Source organism: Hevea brasiliensis, chromosome 5, assembly GCF_030052815.1.
Source record: "Hevea brasiliensis isolate MT/VB/25A 57/8 chromosome 5, ASM3005281v1, whole genome shotgun sequence".
NCBI classification, from domain to species: Eukaryota; Viridiplantae; Streptophyta; class Magnoliopsida; order Malpighiales; family Euphorbiaceae; genus Hevea; species Hevea brasiliensis.
Window position 1 is genome coordinate 68,636,252 of NC_079497.1, and position 18,016 is coordinate 68,654,267.

Below are 18,016 nucleotides of genomic sequence, written 5' to 3' on the forward strand. Positions count from 1 at the left end.
TCCTGCCAATCTACTGCCCAAGTGGTGTAGACTAACTTTGATGAAGGAAGGTAGAAGGAAAGAAGCTTGAATCTCATATGCATGGAGCTTCAACCATGCGTCAATGGAGTTTTTTTGGGAGCAAATTTTCTGCTGGTTCTAAGGTTGAAGATGAAGATGTATATTCTGCCCAAATGAAGCTTTAGTGGTCCACTTAAATGAGTTAGTGGACCACTATGTAAGAATTAAATCATTATTTATTCTAAGGTTCCATTTTTCCACATTTAACTCCCAATTTTTGCTATTTACATTAGGTACCACCAATTTAATTTTTCATGACATTTTCCAAGTGTAATATTATTTATTTTTAATGGACATTTAGGTCAAAAGACAACTCGGGGTGTCAAATGACCACAATGCCCCTGTTCGGGTTGCATTCCTGATTTTTCGGTAACACCGGGTTTTATCCGTTTTTCGATTTCTCGCTTTTCTTTGTACTAATTATTTAATTTTTCTTTGATATTTCTAATGATATTTATACTTCAATTGATGTCTCTTTAACTGCTAAAAATATTTTTCAGGGTTCCCCGTGGTCAAGGGCTAGTCAACGGTCCACGCCGTGACTTCCCGGTGCGGTCACCCATCGCTAGGGTTCTCGACTCGCTTAACTTAGTTGTATTTCTTTACTATTATTTTTCTTTTATTTTTCTTGTATTTTCTTTTCTTGTATTTCATTATTTAATGTCTCCTCACTCATATCGAAGTGTAGTTCTAGGCATTCTAGCTGTCCGGACAACACTGGTCACCGAAACAGTAGAACGCAATACCGAACTTAAGGGTGTTACAATAGTGACTTAGTAGGGATAAGCCAATAATGTTTTTCAAGAACCTTTCTTTAGGTTTAATTTCGAGATTTTAACTTTGCATATCACTTTGGACAGTTTGTGGCCACTGTTTGGCCCCATTTCCTAAAAGGAAATTGTTCTTTTATGTCTTGCTTTTATTTCCCAAATGACTATTCGAGCTTTAACTCATAGGTTTCTCCCTCTTCTCTATTTCACATTGCCCTTATGGGGTTGGGTTTGTACTTGGGCTTGGGCTGACAGAGTATCAGCCATTTGTCGAAAGAAAGTTGCCATTTGTTGGGCCATTTGTGCAGTAATTTGTACAGGTGGGGCTGATAAAGTCGGACTTCCAACTCTCTGAGGGGCTGGGGCCTCACCTTGTACTTTCGCCGTCACAGACTGTTCTATTGTCTTACTCTTCTCTTCCATATATTTTCATAGGATTTTCTATTTCTTATACAATCAACACAAGGAGATTCCTCTCCATTAGTTCATATTTATGATGTAAAAGTACTATATGTATCAAATATTTGAGCAGTTGTAGTTACCGATAAAAAGATTTCAAATTAACAGTTCAAAATTTACTTTAAAACCATTGCTCTGATACCATAAAACATGTCACACCCTACTCCCCCGTAAGATGTAACATGATCCCGTAGTACACCTAATCAATTACCGTACTTCGCTTACCGATAACCCATTAGATATACTACAAGGGATTTTAAAACAATTTTCGTGAAATTTAAATCATCGATTAAAATCTGATGTTATAAAATTTTTTTCAAAATTTCAGCAAAGTCTTGCATTGTGTTTAGAGAAAGCAGATTCTTCAAACTGAAAGGAAAACACTCCCAATATGTTTTCTCAAATACAACTCCAATAACTTCATTTCAACTCACAATTCAAATCTCAATAATCAAATCAATTCATTTTCAAACCAATCTCATCATAAAGAACATTTCATTGATTACAAGACTCAACATTTATATCACAATAATTTTCATTTAATTACATAACAAAATATTTTACAATCATTTTTATACAACTGCTCAAATAATTTACATATATATTATTACATACATACATCAAAACCTGTGTACATGGGTATGCCTGGAGCTAATCTGAATGTCTGTTCAAAATAACTTATTCAATTGCTCAATGCTCTTTTCACCTGCGACTGCATACAAAGCTATCGCTGAGTGGTGAACTCAGTGGTGCACAACTATAATTTAAAACATAGTACAATATACCTTAATAAAAATTACAACAATTAATTTGGAAATCTAGATACTCATCAAATTCCAAAACTCAAAATATTCATTGCCAATAATATAAATCATTTGTATAAAATGACTTTGATCACGAAATTCAATTTATCAAGTCATAACTAACAATTGAAGGTAATTCCAACAAAATCAATTATACAAAAAGCATAATTGAAATCACAATTCTTTACTATTCAAAAACATTCTTTATCTCACTATGTAAGACTAATCCGAAAGGGCCATCTTTGGGGTGATTCTAACTCCCTATGGTCGAGGGGGTCGAATCGGATTCTAACTCCCTATGGTTGGGGAGGCCGAATCATTGTGCATAGTACACACCACAATAATGAAACGTTCGAAAGGGCCATAACAAATAAGAACATAGATCTAATCTCTAATAAGAGGAGATCTAAGCTTGTGCACGTAACATGGTAATCAAAACACAACTAACTTCATTGTCTTCTCAACAAATGAGAGAGATGGGTAATAACCTAGTCAAGCATCTATAGTGAGATATAAAACAATATCACAATCCTTTTAGTGAGCATAAATGACAATTCAATTCGACTCAAAGTCAATTCCAATATCCAATAATTTTTATGCTCATCACAATTCAAATCATAAATTTGCATTTTTCCATGCAAATTGCCCATCACAATTCAAAACATGTTCTATCACAATTTTCTAAAAACATAATTTATTCAATTCACAACAATGCTTAAAACTTGTGGAAATACCATTTCACAATGCTAAATTCATACATACTATAACAATTTCAATAATCATTGAATTAAATCCAATGCTTGTTAAACATAATACATAAGAAAAATATATCATTTAATCATATGAAATAATTAGAACAAAATCAGTTAAAAACTAGTTGTGCACAAACCTGATTTGAGTCACTCCTAGGCCTTGACTCAATGTTCTTAGGGTTATAGGTCCATTTGCACACTGCCCTCTACATCGTTTTCAAACACCAAACCAAACATAAGTTTACTAATTACATCTTCATTTCCCTACCATATTCTGCATTTGGCACTAACCAAAACCATTCCATTCTCTACATTATAGGTCAACTTGGACAAAATATAACCGCTTCAAATACATCAAATGCAGTCACCATTCACAAAGTTCAATTCCAATAATGTATACACGTAAATACTTCTAATTATCGCACAAACTTCCATCATTAAATTACATACCTATCACTACTATTTCACACACATATATACTGCCAAATTTTTATACAATATTTCAACAATATTTCAACAATATTTCATGAATTTGAACATTACAAATTTACATTTTGAGGCTGCCCAAAAATTATACATACACATCAACTTCCATTTTCACTTTTCAAGCTTACCATTCAACTTCACACATGGAATTCAACTTCAATACAATTAAACATTCAATTCAACATCTCAAACTACCATCTACATGCATAAGCAAGCTATACAATATGAAGTTCCATGGCTGCCAAAACTAAGGTTCACCAATACTCAATCATTTCCTCAATTTTTCTTAGCAATTCAACTTACCCAAAGCTCAACACAAGGATTAGTGAAGGAAAATGGAAAGATTAAGCACTAGCCTTTATTTGGTGCTTGCTAAACCTCACCAAAACTTCTTCTTTTTGCTTCCTACATGCTGCCCATGAGGTAAGGACAAGTTCTTGTGAAGGCACCTTGTGGTTTTATGTTGAAAAATGGTGAGGATTGAGAGCTTTGATTGAAACCTTCCGTGGACATTTTGAGAGAATATGTTTCGGCCATGGTTGTGCAAAATGAAGAAATGAATGTTGAAGTGGTCATTGCTGTCCACTTATGGGTAATTATATGGTCCACTAATCCTCCACTAAGTCCCACTAATTATGATTAACATTATAATAATTCAAAGTTATCATAATTGCCATAATACCCTCATAATTCTTTTAATTACATGTTATCTTAATTTTATTTTTCATTGAATTTTCAAAATATAATACCACATATTTTTCATGGACATTTTGGTCAAAAGTCAACTCTAGGTGTCAAATGACCAAAATGCCCCTATTCGGGTCAAATCCAGACTTTTTCGGTACCACCGATTTACTCCTTGTACCACCGATTTTCTTACATTTTCATTTTTATTTGTACTGACTTACTATTTTTTCTTTGATATTTCCAATGTCAATTACACCTCAGTAGACCTTTAATTAGATCTCGAAAATATTTCCCTGAGCATCGCGCTGTCCAAGGCTAGTCAACGATCCTCGCCGTAACTTCCCGGTGCAGTCACCCATCGCTACGGGTTTGGGTCGTTTAACTTATTCACATTTTATCTCTTTTATTTTTCCTTAATTTTTCTCATCACATATTTCATTATTTTATGCTTGTTTACTATCACTAGAGTGTAGTTTCAGACATTCTGACTTTTTGAGGCAGACATTAGCCATCGGAACAGTAGGACGTACGAACTATGAAAATGAGAGTGTTACAACTCTTCCCCTCTAAAAAGGAATTTTGTCCTCGAAATTCATCGGATTTAAACAACTGAGCTTATCATTATCTCATAATTTTTATTCACTTTTCCATCATTGTTTTCCTTTGCCTTTAATATTTCTACTCATGAACTTCTTTTTTTCATTAGTTTCTTGATCTCCCATACTAGGATTCTTTACCAGTCCTTTAGTCTCTTTTACCAATTCCAATTCTATTAAATTACCCTTTGTCTCATCCAAAGCTTATATCTTGCTATCATCATACTTATTTAATAACTATCACTACACACGAACTCCATCAATGAAAGGCATCTATTCTTGCTTCCAGCGGGAATAGCACTATAACTTCTAAATATATTTTCAAATACCTAAATCATTCTTTTCTGATAAAAATATCAGAGGAACAAACTAGTATATAAGATCGTTGATACTAGAAATGCCATACCAAATTAAATTGATTCTTGAGTATCTGAATTATGATTTATTTCTTTCTTTAATGGTATATATTATTTCTTGTTATACTATTGCACCACTAAGCAGAAATGCTTAGCGCGATGGAATTGCTTCCTCGCACAGGTACTGAAGGTAAGACCAGTAGACTGTCAACTGAGATTTTTGGAGTCCAGATCTGCAGAAGTGTTAGAAGGGTTTAAGATTGTCACCTCCTCAGCAATGCATGTGGATAGGGCTCATTTTATACATGTTATGTATATTGTTCATTCCTAGCACATTGTAAATTATTTGTATATCTTGTACAAAACAAACTCATGTAATTAACCTATGAATTATGGAAGCTACTCAAAGTAAGTATTTTAATATGTGAATTGAATTTGAGTTATAATGAGATTGTACTTGTGAATATTGAGATGTTGAAAATCTGATGAGATTTCTGAGAAATCTGGATACTGTATTGAGATACATTATGTTCGAAATTTTTTGAGACTATTAAGTTTGAGAAATTGAGTATACATTGAAATTGTTTTTGGCAGGTTTAGAAGAACTGTTAGTCCAAATTACAGTCGGCACGTTGCCGAATTATCGTTAAAATTTTTGAAATTTCCAAATTAGTCAGATTTTGATAAAAGTAAAAATAGCCTAAACCTCAAATAAAGTTTTTGAACAAGTAAATCTAGAACTATAATGAAATCAGATAAGATCAGGTGCTCCGGCACGCCGTGTAGTACGTCTTGCTCGGCTATACTGTAGACGGGTGAGGGGTGTTATAAATTTGACAAAACCTTCTTCATAGAAAATATTCTCTATTGTCTTAACTTTATTCTTCTTTTTGAATCACTCCATTTGGAGTTTTGTAGCTCAAGTTATAGCCATTTGAATCATGGCTGCCGGATTGAACTTAACCCAGATTTCTGGGCACCAAACTAGTTCTAGCAGTTTTAGGTCACCAAATTTGGGTGGCCAAATGACTTAGTTAAGGGCATAATTTGAGTTTGTGTTCTTCATGAAAGTTTTAGGTCTATATCTCATCTGTCCACTGGTAAAATTTCAGGTCATTTAGATCTGCCTAGCCCAAGTTACGGCCAAATGAACAAATACTATTTATTTGGTCATTTTTGTACAGGTCAGACTACATAAATCCAGATTTGGTCAATTTGTTCACTAGGTTTTGGTCACTTTTTGGGCATAATTCCTGAATGAAAAATGTTCCATTTTGTGTCTATTTTCATTCCCAATTGGTCTCATACCAATTGGACTTGTAAATTTTTAGTTTTGCTCCCTAAAAGGGACCTTGGTTCTGCTGCCTATAGCATGACCCTAAGGAACCCGAATTTGCATTTGGTTCCAACACTTCTAACATACTCCAATTAGTCTCAAATGACCATTTTTCATCTCAAACAAGGTCAAACACACCATTTGGCCAATTCTCACATTTTTGCCTTCCAAACCCTAGGTGCCAAACCCTAATTCACCAATTTGTTGCATTTATCCAATTCAAAGCATATAACCATAATCATTCAACTCCTTCATGTTCATATTCACCTCTAATTCAATCAAACCCATGCAAATCATACCCCCACACATGCTGGCCGAATTTCCCTTTTGTCCCCCTAAGATGTTTTCTTTTCATTTTAAATGAATTTCTAAGTTTATTCAACTATAAACACAATTAAATTAACTAACAAATCAAGTTTAGTTTACTAACTTTACGCATAATTTTCTTTCCCTTAAAAACTCTTCCTTTCTTCTTTTCTTTTCTTGCTCAAGCTTCTTCTCAAGTGGAGTTAACAAGGTTTAATGGGGATTTTTAGGGACAAGGTGAGGTTTTGAAAGCTTTGATCAAGCTTCCATAGGAGTTGTTTTAATGGTGAAGTGAGGGAGAGAATGGAGATGGGTCACAGTAACAAGGAAGAAGAGTGAATTTCCTTTTTTTTTTCTTTCTTTTTTTTATGAATTTTTAAGTCTTATGGAAGACCACAATTATCCAAAATTTAATTTTTAATTATATTAGTGTTTATGACATCATGCATGATATAACCAATTTCTACTTTTCCTTTTTCTTTTTTTTATTTTTTATTTTTTCATTAATTCTTTAATTTAATTCCTGATTCTAAAATTTTCTTTTCTCAGATTTTATTTGACAGTTAGGTCAGGGGTCAGCTCTCGAGGTCAATTGACCAAATTGCCCCTCGTCGGTTCAACCCAGTTTGCAAATAATTCAATATTTCTTTCGGCTCCCTGACCTAATTATTTGACTGGCTTAACAATTCTTTTTGTGATTTTCTCTTTTCCACTGTGTTCACAATAGTCCTAAGGACCGCAGCGTCACATTTTACAGTTCGAAATTTGAGTTTAAATCGACTTCGCAATCCTTCCCGAGAAGGTCACCCATCGCTGTGACTCTCAGCTCATTTAACTTCTTATGTTCTGTTTTTCTTATTTATACTTAACTAATTGTCAATTACTAATTATTTGGATTTAAGGCTTATCTGGTTGTCTTAAGTGTAGTTCTAAGCCCCTTAATTATTCAGACCGACACCAATTACCGGAATAGTGAAATATACCCAGCTATACAAATAGGGGTGTTACAGAAGGAGTACATAATCAACACTTGATCTTGAATTCCTCTCACTGGTCCCACTAATGCTTTTGACCTCCTTGATCTTCTTGCAATCCAATTACATAGTAATCCTTGGCATACCAAGGTGAATTTACAAGAACTAAATAAATGAAATTACAACAAAAAAATATTACAACCTTTATAATACATGCCCAAAATAAATTAAAATAAATTAATTAATTTACAATCCAAAGAAACATAAAAGAAAATAATCCAATCACATTGGTCTTTTATAGTCCATGATCATCCATCATGCATATCACTATTTAACAATTAAATAAAACATACATACTTAAATTAAATTGAATATCTCATATTCAACTTAAAAATCCAGATTCGGATATCATTCAAACAAATTTAAAAATTCAGATTTGAATCACATTCAAACAAATTTAAAAATTCAGATTTGAATCACATTCAAACAAATTCAAAAATTCATATTTGAATCATATTCAAACAACTTTAAAAAATTCAGATTTGAATCACATTCAAACAACTTTTAAAAATTTAGATTTGAATATGATTTAAACAACTTTAAAAATTTAGATTTTAATCACATTCAAACAACTTTAAAAATTCAGATTTGAATCACATTTAAACAACTTTTAAAATTCAGATTTGAATCAAAAGTTAATTGTGTGATTAAAACACCTAATTAAGCACTTTAATTAGTCATGGGCCTACTTATGGGCCTTGAAACAAAGCCAACAAACATACCCAAACAGCCATGCGCATGGTTGAATGAATCAAACCATGCGCATGGTGGTGTAATTCATCAAGCCGCCACCTTTGTTGGTCCAACCAGCAATGGTTCTATCATCTCATGATCAAACCACACAATCAAATCATATAATAAAAAATCTAAATAGCAAATATAGTGGCTCTGATACCAATTGAAGGAGCGAAAGCATGAAAAATACAAGTTTATATCATTGAATTCAAAATTTTTCACCTAGGGTCACATGCATCATGCAAGATTCTTTTTTATCTATTTGATTTCAATGATGAACAACATATTAAAAATCTTTTAATATATTTTTGGATCTAGATTTGCCATTTGAGATTTTAGAATTAATCAGATTAATTCATTAGAACCCTAGATTAGATCAAGAACAAGTGCACTAACCTTTTGATGCACTACAGTGTATTTGACACCTTTGGGATGCGTCTAGGACACCAGATGTTGTCCCTCTAGCTTGTCCACACCAAGATCACCTATGGCAGCCCTCAAACAGCTTCTAAAGCTTTTTCTATCAATTAGAAAATCAAGTTTTTCCTTTTGAGAGATTACAGATGTAAACAGGACACTAGAAATAATTTCTAGTATTTGTAATTCAAGAGATTGTTGTCTAATCTCTTCGAAATGATGAGAGATGAAGAAAAAGAGAAGGGGAAGGCTTCTTGGGTGGCAGCACCAAAGAGAGCAGCAGCCCTTGTTATTATTTTCTTTCATAACAACACATTATATGGCTAGGTCACCAATTAAAACCCTTGCCACATGTCACCCTCTGATTGGTTATAGGTTTAATTAACCCAATCACATTGTGCCAAGTGTCAAACCTATATTTAATCTTAACTGTGATCATCTTACATGATTAAAAGACATTTGGCAAGCTTATGTGTAGTGACATTTGTCACCATCTCATGGTGCCATATGTCACCTTGTGAAATGACCAAAATACCCCTGTGTCTTAATTTTGAGTTCTCAACCCAAAATAATTATTTCTCTTCTTCTAATAAATTTATGTCAAATATAAATTAATTAATTAATCTTTATTAATTAATTTCTCATTAATTAAATTCATATTTAAACACTTTAAATATAAATTTAACTTATACTATAAATCTAATAACCTAGATTTGGTTTCAAGCCATGCTAGGAACTTTGCAATCTAATTGCAAACCAAACCTATTTAATTAATCAATCAAACTCTTTAATTAATTAATTAAATCATATTTAATTTGGTGATTACTTGTGTATGTGTGTGATTATTTAATTTGGTGATTACTTGTGTATGTGTGTGACTTACTAGGCTCATCACTAATTGGCAATGAGACATGATATCAACTCTTAATATCATCAGAACTCTTTCTTACCATAAATGATTTCTCTAAATCATTTTATGCATCTCATAGACCATGGTTAACACCTAGCATAGCATGCCATAGCCACCCAATCAGTAATAAGGTTTACCTTAAATGAACCTATAATCATATGTTACCATGCACTAGAATCTCTCTGTTACAAAGTTTCAATTCGAGCTGGAGTCATGATTTATGTTAAACCCCATTTGCTATGAATATTATGTTCTCTTTTAATTCCAGTTCTCGATTAAAAAGATTTTCTCATTAGAAACTCTTTTATGATTAAATCTATCTATCCTGGCTAGGAACTTGAAACATCAAGAACAATTAAATGAACATAGGATTTTATCCCTATTTACTTAGACGAACAGATTCCATCTTGATCAACACCTTTCTCCATATGTAACTAGTAGGAGCCAACACATGCCCATATACCCATACACAGTACAAGTATGAAAGCAGTATCAAACTCAAACCACCTATATACAAGATAACTGTGCTATCTCAGGTCTAAAGATTATATGCGCTGATATGATTTATGACAATGCATTGACAAGAGTAAACTCCATGTGCTTGTCATAAATGTCATTGGTTCGACCTACTTATCATGTATAAGTGCCTATTATGTTTGTTATATGGCATGAGACTCACCATTCCATCTTATTTACATCTGATATAAATAACTTGGGAACAAACATGATTACAATCTTTCTGGATAAGTCATGTCCTTATTTTGAAGTATCCTCGATTGTGAACCTATTTATGATTCTTTGTGCTAGAAATGCTGTTACTCATATTCTTAACAACTTAAAAATAAAATTTCTAACAAAATATCAAAGGATCTTTTCTATTACACATAAATATATTATGTAAATGGAAAAGTGAAAATGCCTTATATTAATAAAATATGTACAAGATACATACTAAATGATATACTATAGGGCATACTACTAACACCTTCTAACTCAATCCTTTCTAATTCTAGGGTTTGGGATATTAGTTATAAGAAGTTCTCATGTCGGAACTCGCTTGCATTTGTAAGCTAGGCCTCAATCCGGCTTCAAAGTGCTTGCATCTGTCTTTACTTGTGGTGAGTAAACTCCCAGCATAGTGACTCAGGTAAGAGAACTCCCTCTCATACTCTGCCACAGTCCTATCACCCTGCTTCAGACTCAGAAACTCTTGTAGCTTCATATCCACATATGTATCAGCGACATACTTCTATCTAAACTCCCTCAAAAAATCTTCCCAAGTTAGAACTGGAGGCTCTACCAGGCTGTGGGGAATGGTTTTCCACCATTCATAAGTGTCCCCTTGCAATAAAGAAATGGAGTATTCGAACTTCAGATCATCTATGCAGTGTAATTTCTTGAATACTCAATCCATTCTCTCAAGACATTGTTCTGCTTCTAATGGGTCCACTGTACCCTTGAACTCTATTGCCCCATACTTCATTAACTTTTCATGCTGTCTAGTTGGAGGTGGTGGTTGCACTGGAGGTGCTTGTACTAGAGCTTGGACTGGTATATTGCCAGCCATTTATTGAAATAGTGCAGTAATCTGCTAAGCGAACTGAGCAACAAACTGCATGGGTGGGATGGCTGCAGCTGACCCATTAGCATTCTGAGGAGCTAGGGCCTCTCCCTGTACCTCAGCTGCTACGGATTGCTCCACGGTGTGATCCCCCTTTTCCATACTGAATCACAAAGAATTCTACTCCCTGGATAACCAACACAAGGAGATTTCCATCCATTAGTCCATATTTATGATGTAATGCACTATATGTATTAATTAATGACAATTGAGCAGTTTTACTTATCAAAAATTTTCAAATATGCAATTTCAAAACTTGTATGAAAACCAAAGCTCTAATACCACTAAAACATGTCACACCTTATCCCTTGTAAAGCATGATGTGTTCCCATAGCATACCTAATGAATTACAAAGCTACCCCTATGGATAACCCATTAAATATGCTATAAGGGATTTTAAACACAATATAGCTTTTTATCTTATCAATTCTTTTGTGGAAAACTGCATGGGAATAGTTAAAATTCAATCACATATCAAGTAGATATTCATTAGAGGAAATAAACTTATTATTACAAAAGATACATTTTGCATAAGTTTCAAAATAAAATACAAATAGTTACAAACTCAAAATGTGATAGCAATGTAATGCTTTTAAATACAAACTGCTCAATGTCCACACATCCATACATATAGGTACAAAATACATCAAAAAAAATTACAGGGGTATACTTACTGTTGCAAGGTATTTTGCGATCGCCTGGACGAATACTCACCGAAGTGGGAAAGAGTGAGGAGTCGCCACTTTAATTTTGAGGGAAATTAAAGAAAACCATTTGTGAAAATAAATTAAAATGAAGCCACTTCGAAAACAGAGATTATAGGTTTAGGGTCCGTATACGGGCGGGGAAGGTATTATGCACCCCACCTCATCCCTCTATGAGGGTAAGCAGATTTAACATTATGCTCTTCATAAATTAAAATCGATAGTTAGGGGGTTAGAATAAAGATGTTAATCCCTTTGATACAAGGGAATATTTAATTTTTCACTGTTTCAGGTTACCCAAATACATAAGTACATGAGAAGACCCTTAGTGAGTTGGTGTTGCGCAGCGGTTTTTGGTTTAAGGGATTACTTTGCATATCGTGTTGTTTGAATTTAAGACAGTCTGGGTAAAAACCTCTCCCGATCTCTAGAAGTGATCTGTTTAATGTTTGAATAAGGGATCTCGGATAAGAACTCTCCTCCGATCTCCACATATTTATTAAAATTTTGGTTGTGAATCGAATAAGAACTCTCCTCTGATCTCTTTAAATAATTATTAAAAATTTTGATTAAAGATTGGATAAGAACTCTCCTCCGATCTCTTTAAATAATTATTAAAAATTTTGATTGAAGATCGGATAAGAACTCTCCTCCGATCTCCACATATTTATTAAAATTGTGGTTGAGAATCGGATAAGAACTCTCCTCCGATCTCTTTCTTTGTTTAAATGAGAATCGGGTAAGAACTCTCCTCCGATCTCTTTCTTCGTTTAAATGAGAATCGGGTAAGAACTCTCCCCCGACCTCTTGAGATTTAATTATGATCATATGTCGTAAAGATCTTAGACTAAGGGTTCTGACATCCGAAGACGCTGAGAGCCCGAACAAGACTTCTCTTAATCCGTTAGTACTTTATAACTATGTAGGGGATATAGATTAAATTTCTTTTTGATCTCCTACGTGATTACCTCACCAATACCTTTTAACAGGCAATATTCGCTCTCTTCCGTTCACTAGTCAAGGACCCAATCTTACCTCGATCTCCCACTATACCAAGTTATCTCCTGAGCTAGTCTAGTGGTTCGACTTCATAATTTTCTCCTGATTTATTATCCAAACTTTTATTATTTTGAAGAAACTTTCGTGTTAAGATACAGCTGCCAACATTTTACCAAACTACGTATACATTACTTGGGGCCAAAACACCAACATTTGAAGGTAATAAAGGCTAAAAAAAAAGATGACATGAGCGGATGAACAAAAAGTAAACTCAAGAGGATAACCACCTTCGTGGGGTTTTTAACATAACATAAACTTGACGAAAATTACAAGCATGAAAATAAAGAAAATAAATATAAGGAATATGAGCACTTGGTAAAGCGACGGTCTAAACACTCACCTGTAGGGAGTTCTGTCTATTGAACTAACTATGGAGTCACAAATATAGTAGAGTTGTGTGCTAATAGTCTGGGGACTAATGCTTGCCTTGTAATGAAGAGTACCAAGTTAAGATGCAGTCAAACCAAAATGACAATAACCGGGCTTGAATGAGATTGAGCTTGTAAAATAAGAGTGAATATAAAGATGATAAGAACAGAACTGAAACTAAGAGAGGGTATTGCAGAGCAATGAACAAACTGAAAATAAAGAGTTTCAGTGTCCAACACTCCTTTAAAGAAAATACTTTAGAAAACTGGTTTCTGTAGTTTTTTCTATTTTGAAAGCTTAAAAATAGCAGAGTAGCAAAACTGAATCAACTTTCAGAGCTTTTCCACTATAATCACCACCCTTTTTCTTTTGTTCTCCTCCCTCTTCACAGTGTTTCATATAGGTATTTATAGGGAACGGGTGCTCCCAATGAAGGGTCAGGATTTTCTTTAAGGGAGATGAAAGGTTTGGATTTTAAAGGACATGATCTGATGCCTAAGAATTGGAGAGAATCAAAATGAATGGCTAAGATCCTATTCCGAACATTTGTCCTTTTTCTTTTCTAATCCAACGGTTCAAAATCTTTTATGAAGGGAGATCCGAAGGCTGGGAATAAAAGGTGCCGATCTTGTCATCTTCTCTTTGATCCAAGGGCTCTGGACTTGTCCTTACAAGTAAGATCAATGGTGGAGATCGAGATGTACAGGACTATCATGACATGTCCTGGCACTTGTCAGTAATGTGGGCGAATCTGCAAATGAGGCGTGCGGTGGAGATTTGATCTCGTCTGCAATGCTTTAACTACCTCAGATCTGATTATGACGATAGTTATTGAAAGTTGTCTCATCCTCTCCTTGCTTGCCGATCTCCCACCCCTTCCGATCTTTCCATCATGACCTTTTCCGATCTCTCATGTCGGGCCCCTCTCCCGATCTCTCTCACTCCAGCACCTTCTTCTCTATCCGGGCTGATTTAGTCAAAGCATTTATTCCTTCGGTTATAGAGGCATCTGCTTCGTTTTCCGCTAGCGATAAATGCTCAGACCCTCTTTATATATATACCTTCAACGGGACATCCTTTCGCATTTCATTTTCTCCTCTTTTCGCTTTCTCACTTTTCCTGTTCTAGCTGCTCTGGCAACAATCCCGGCCATGGCAGCTGCTTTTGATCTTTTTTCGACTGCTCCCTTTGTTTATCGACTGAAAATTTACAACCCCAGTGATTAGAAAATCACGATGGCCACCTCTGATGACAGTGAGAGAACCGGACTAATTTACCAATCCAGGTTGAGAATATCGATCGTGTCAATATAACTGGCAAACCGATTTCGAGCGAGAAGACTGCTAATTTCCCTCTTACCATTGGTGACTGCCCTTTGAAGCTCACTTGGCTCCTCGCCACATCGGGTGTCCCGACAGCGGCTCGGTTCCGAGCGATAACATTGACGATGACCTCTCCTATCCTCATGAGAGTCATAGTCACCCCATCTGAGTTGTACATCTATCTGATGTCGATGGCTGGTTTCCTGATCAAACACATCTTTTGATTCAGCCACGAGACTAGGCTTTGACATAGGCCTTTACTAGGTAGGATGTACCGCCGATCTCTAGAGATCGCCCAAATGATGTAAGCTGACCTTTAATGTAATCCGATCTCTAGAGATTGCCCAATTTGATGTAATCTGACCTTTTAATGTAATCCGATCTCTTGAGATCACTCAAATGATGTAATCTGACCTTTTGGAAATGAAATTTTATTTTGACAATCATCATTTTATTATTATTGCATTGGTTATTTTCCAATCTCTAATGTGTTTATCCAATCCGATTCCTAACTAAACAGCCCTTAGCTGATCTATAACTTTAAACATCTATCTTAATCTGCCGATCTTTAACCAGTCGATCTCTCCTTATTTATTTATAGAATTTCTGGAATGTTCTTGTGACGTGTCAGAAAAGCTGGCGAATCCCGCTAACCGATCCGCCGCTTGGGACACTGTGAGCATTAAATGCTTAGACGGGTATAAATAGGGGATGGGATAGCCAGTTGCTCCCTTATGTCAATTTCAGCATCTCGCAAGCGATTCCGAAATTCTCTCATTTCTTTAAGTTCTTCCGACATCGATCACACTCCGATAAGGGTTTTCATCGTTCTTTTAGTTAAATTTTCTCTTTCTTTGAAAATAAGAGGCGCCGAGGGTCAGAGAGTGGCGAGCCCCCCTTCCGTTTAGGTCTCGTGGTCGTCAGATGAAGTTGAAGTGGTCGGACCAAGCAGGTGATCTGAACCTCCTACGACCTCCGTTTCAGCTCGTAGTCAAGCGGCACCCTCAAGACGAACGCATACCTCGGGGAGAGAAACCCTTTCCATAGATGAGTTGCTGTAAATCCTTCAAGAAACCGATCTGCAGACGATTAGCCAAGAATATAACCTTCGGACCGACTCATACGAGCTTATCAGATGCCATTGTTATCTCCGAGCCGATCATTTCTTTGAAGAAAATGATATGATCATGATATACGAAGAGCAATTAAAAGCCGGGCTACGGTTCCCTCTAGATGACTTCTTCAAGGAAGTTCTGAAATTTCACCAAGTATGTATGGCCCAAGTACATCCGAACTCATGGCGAATCCTGGTAGCCTTCAGAGGCCTTTGTCGAGCTAAGGGACTCAGTCCCACGGTGAAGGTGTTCACCTAGCTACATAGGCTAACTCATCGAAAGGACGACGAGTACTGGTTCTTTCAGGCGAAGCTGCATTGCGGGCTCTTTACCGATCTACCCTCCTCACTGAAGAATTGGAAGAATCACTTCTTTATTCTGAGGAGCAAGATTCCGAACGAATTTGAGGGTTTCCCACGTAGCTGGCTGCATTTAGGCCCATCACTTCCGAAGCACATCGCCTTGAGCAGCGAAGAGGGCGCCATGGTAATGGAGCTAAAGGATCAGGCGGCCAATCAGAAGTTCTCCTATTTAGATGCTGTGATGGCCGAACTACATCATTGGATAATGCAGTTACTGGCGAAGAATGTAGGCTTTAGCTCTCTGACCTCGGCCTCGGTACTTTTTATATCTCTGATCTCTGGGCCTTAGCGAACTCACTAACTTTTTCTTTGTGCAAGCATGGCGAGCGGCGAGGCTTCCAAAGAGAGCCGAAAGCGAAAGAGAGAGGTCTCCAGGAAAGTGCGGGAGATGAAGCGTGCCGAGGCCTCTCAGACGCCAACGCACGATCCAAGGGAGATGCAGGGAGGCTCGTCCTGACCTTCGAGGCTGCCGATCCCTGAAATAGAAGTGATCCGGTCTCCTCCTAGACAGGAAGAACCGCCACCTCCAATGGTTGCTTCGGGTGCGAAAGGGGGTCCTTCCCAACCTCCTACAAGAACCCTTTCCCACGGTGCTCAAGTTTTGATTCACTCCCTTGAGAAGAACCGAACCGTTCGAGAGAATCCAGGTTTGGCTAAGGTTTTAGGGGCCTCCATCTGCCTTCAGGAGGATCGGAATAGGCTGACCCCGAACAGTCTCGACGATATCCTAACCCAGACTATGAGCCTGAGTGTGGAGAGTTTGGTGAACCAACAAATCATCTGAGAAAAGGCTCATCATTTGAGGCAGGAGATCTAGAAGGTGGGTCAGGAAGTGGCTTCAGCCCGAGCCCAACTTTCATCCGCCCAAAACTACATAGCTAAAATTGAGGGGCGGATGAAGTTCTATAAGGATAAACTGGCCGAGCAGGCTCATGCTCTTGAAGAGGCTCAGGCGCTCCGAGCTGTTGATGTCGCTCGCCTCACTGAAGAACTTAGAGCAAAAGAAGAAGAGGCAGTGACGAGGGAGGCCGGTGCTTATGTGAACGCCCATGGGGATCTTTTGGCCGAGCTCAAGAAGCGTTATCCTGAAGAGGATTTTTCCTGGATGGTGGACTTGGCTCCCCAAGACAAAGAGGATAGCGAGGAGGAAGTTGGGGGAGATGGAGAGGGTGAGCAAAACGTAAAACAGGCTGGGGGGGTGATCCTCCAGCCGAATGACTTGTATTTTATTTGGAAATGAAATGAAATTCTCTCTTTTGTCCAATGACTTGATGAGATCGGAAAGTATCTAAGTTGTATAAGCGCCTGATTGTTTGAACATATTAGAACAACTTGAAAGCGATTATTAATCTATGTGTGAGAGATCAGTAAAACATTGTAAGCATGAGATCAGCCTAAACCGAGAACAAACACCGAGCGAAACTTAAGATTATTACAAGTGGAAACCTGATTTGAACATTTACGATCGGAAGCACCATTAAGCCGGATCAAAACCTTAACTTTATTAAACAACTATCTACAATATTTATGAAAGGGAGATCGGATGGCATGAAGACCTAATGTTGGTTCAATTTCGTTTGACAAGAGATCAAAAATTTGATTAGCTGGCAAGGAGACTTCATAATTGGTTTGAGAGATCGCTAATGTGATTGACCGGCAAGGAGACTTGGTGTCGGTTTGATCCCTATGAAGAGAGATCGGAAATGAACTGAACGACATGGAGACTTGGTGCTTGGGATTGATTTCAAAGTCTATTG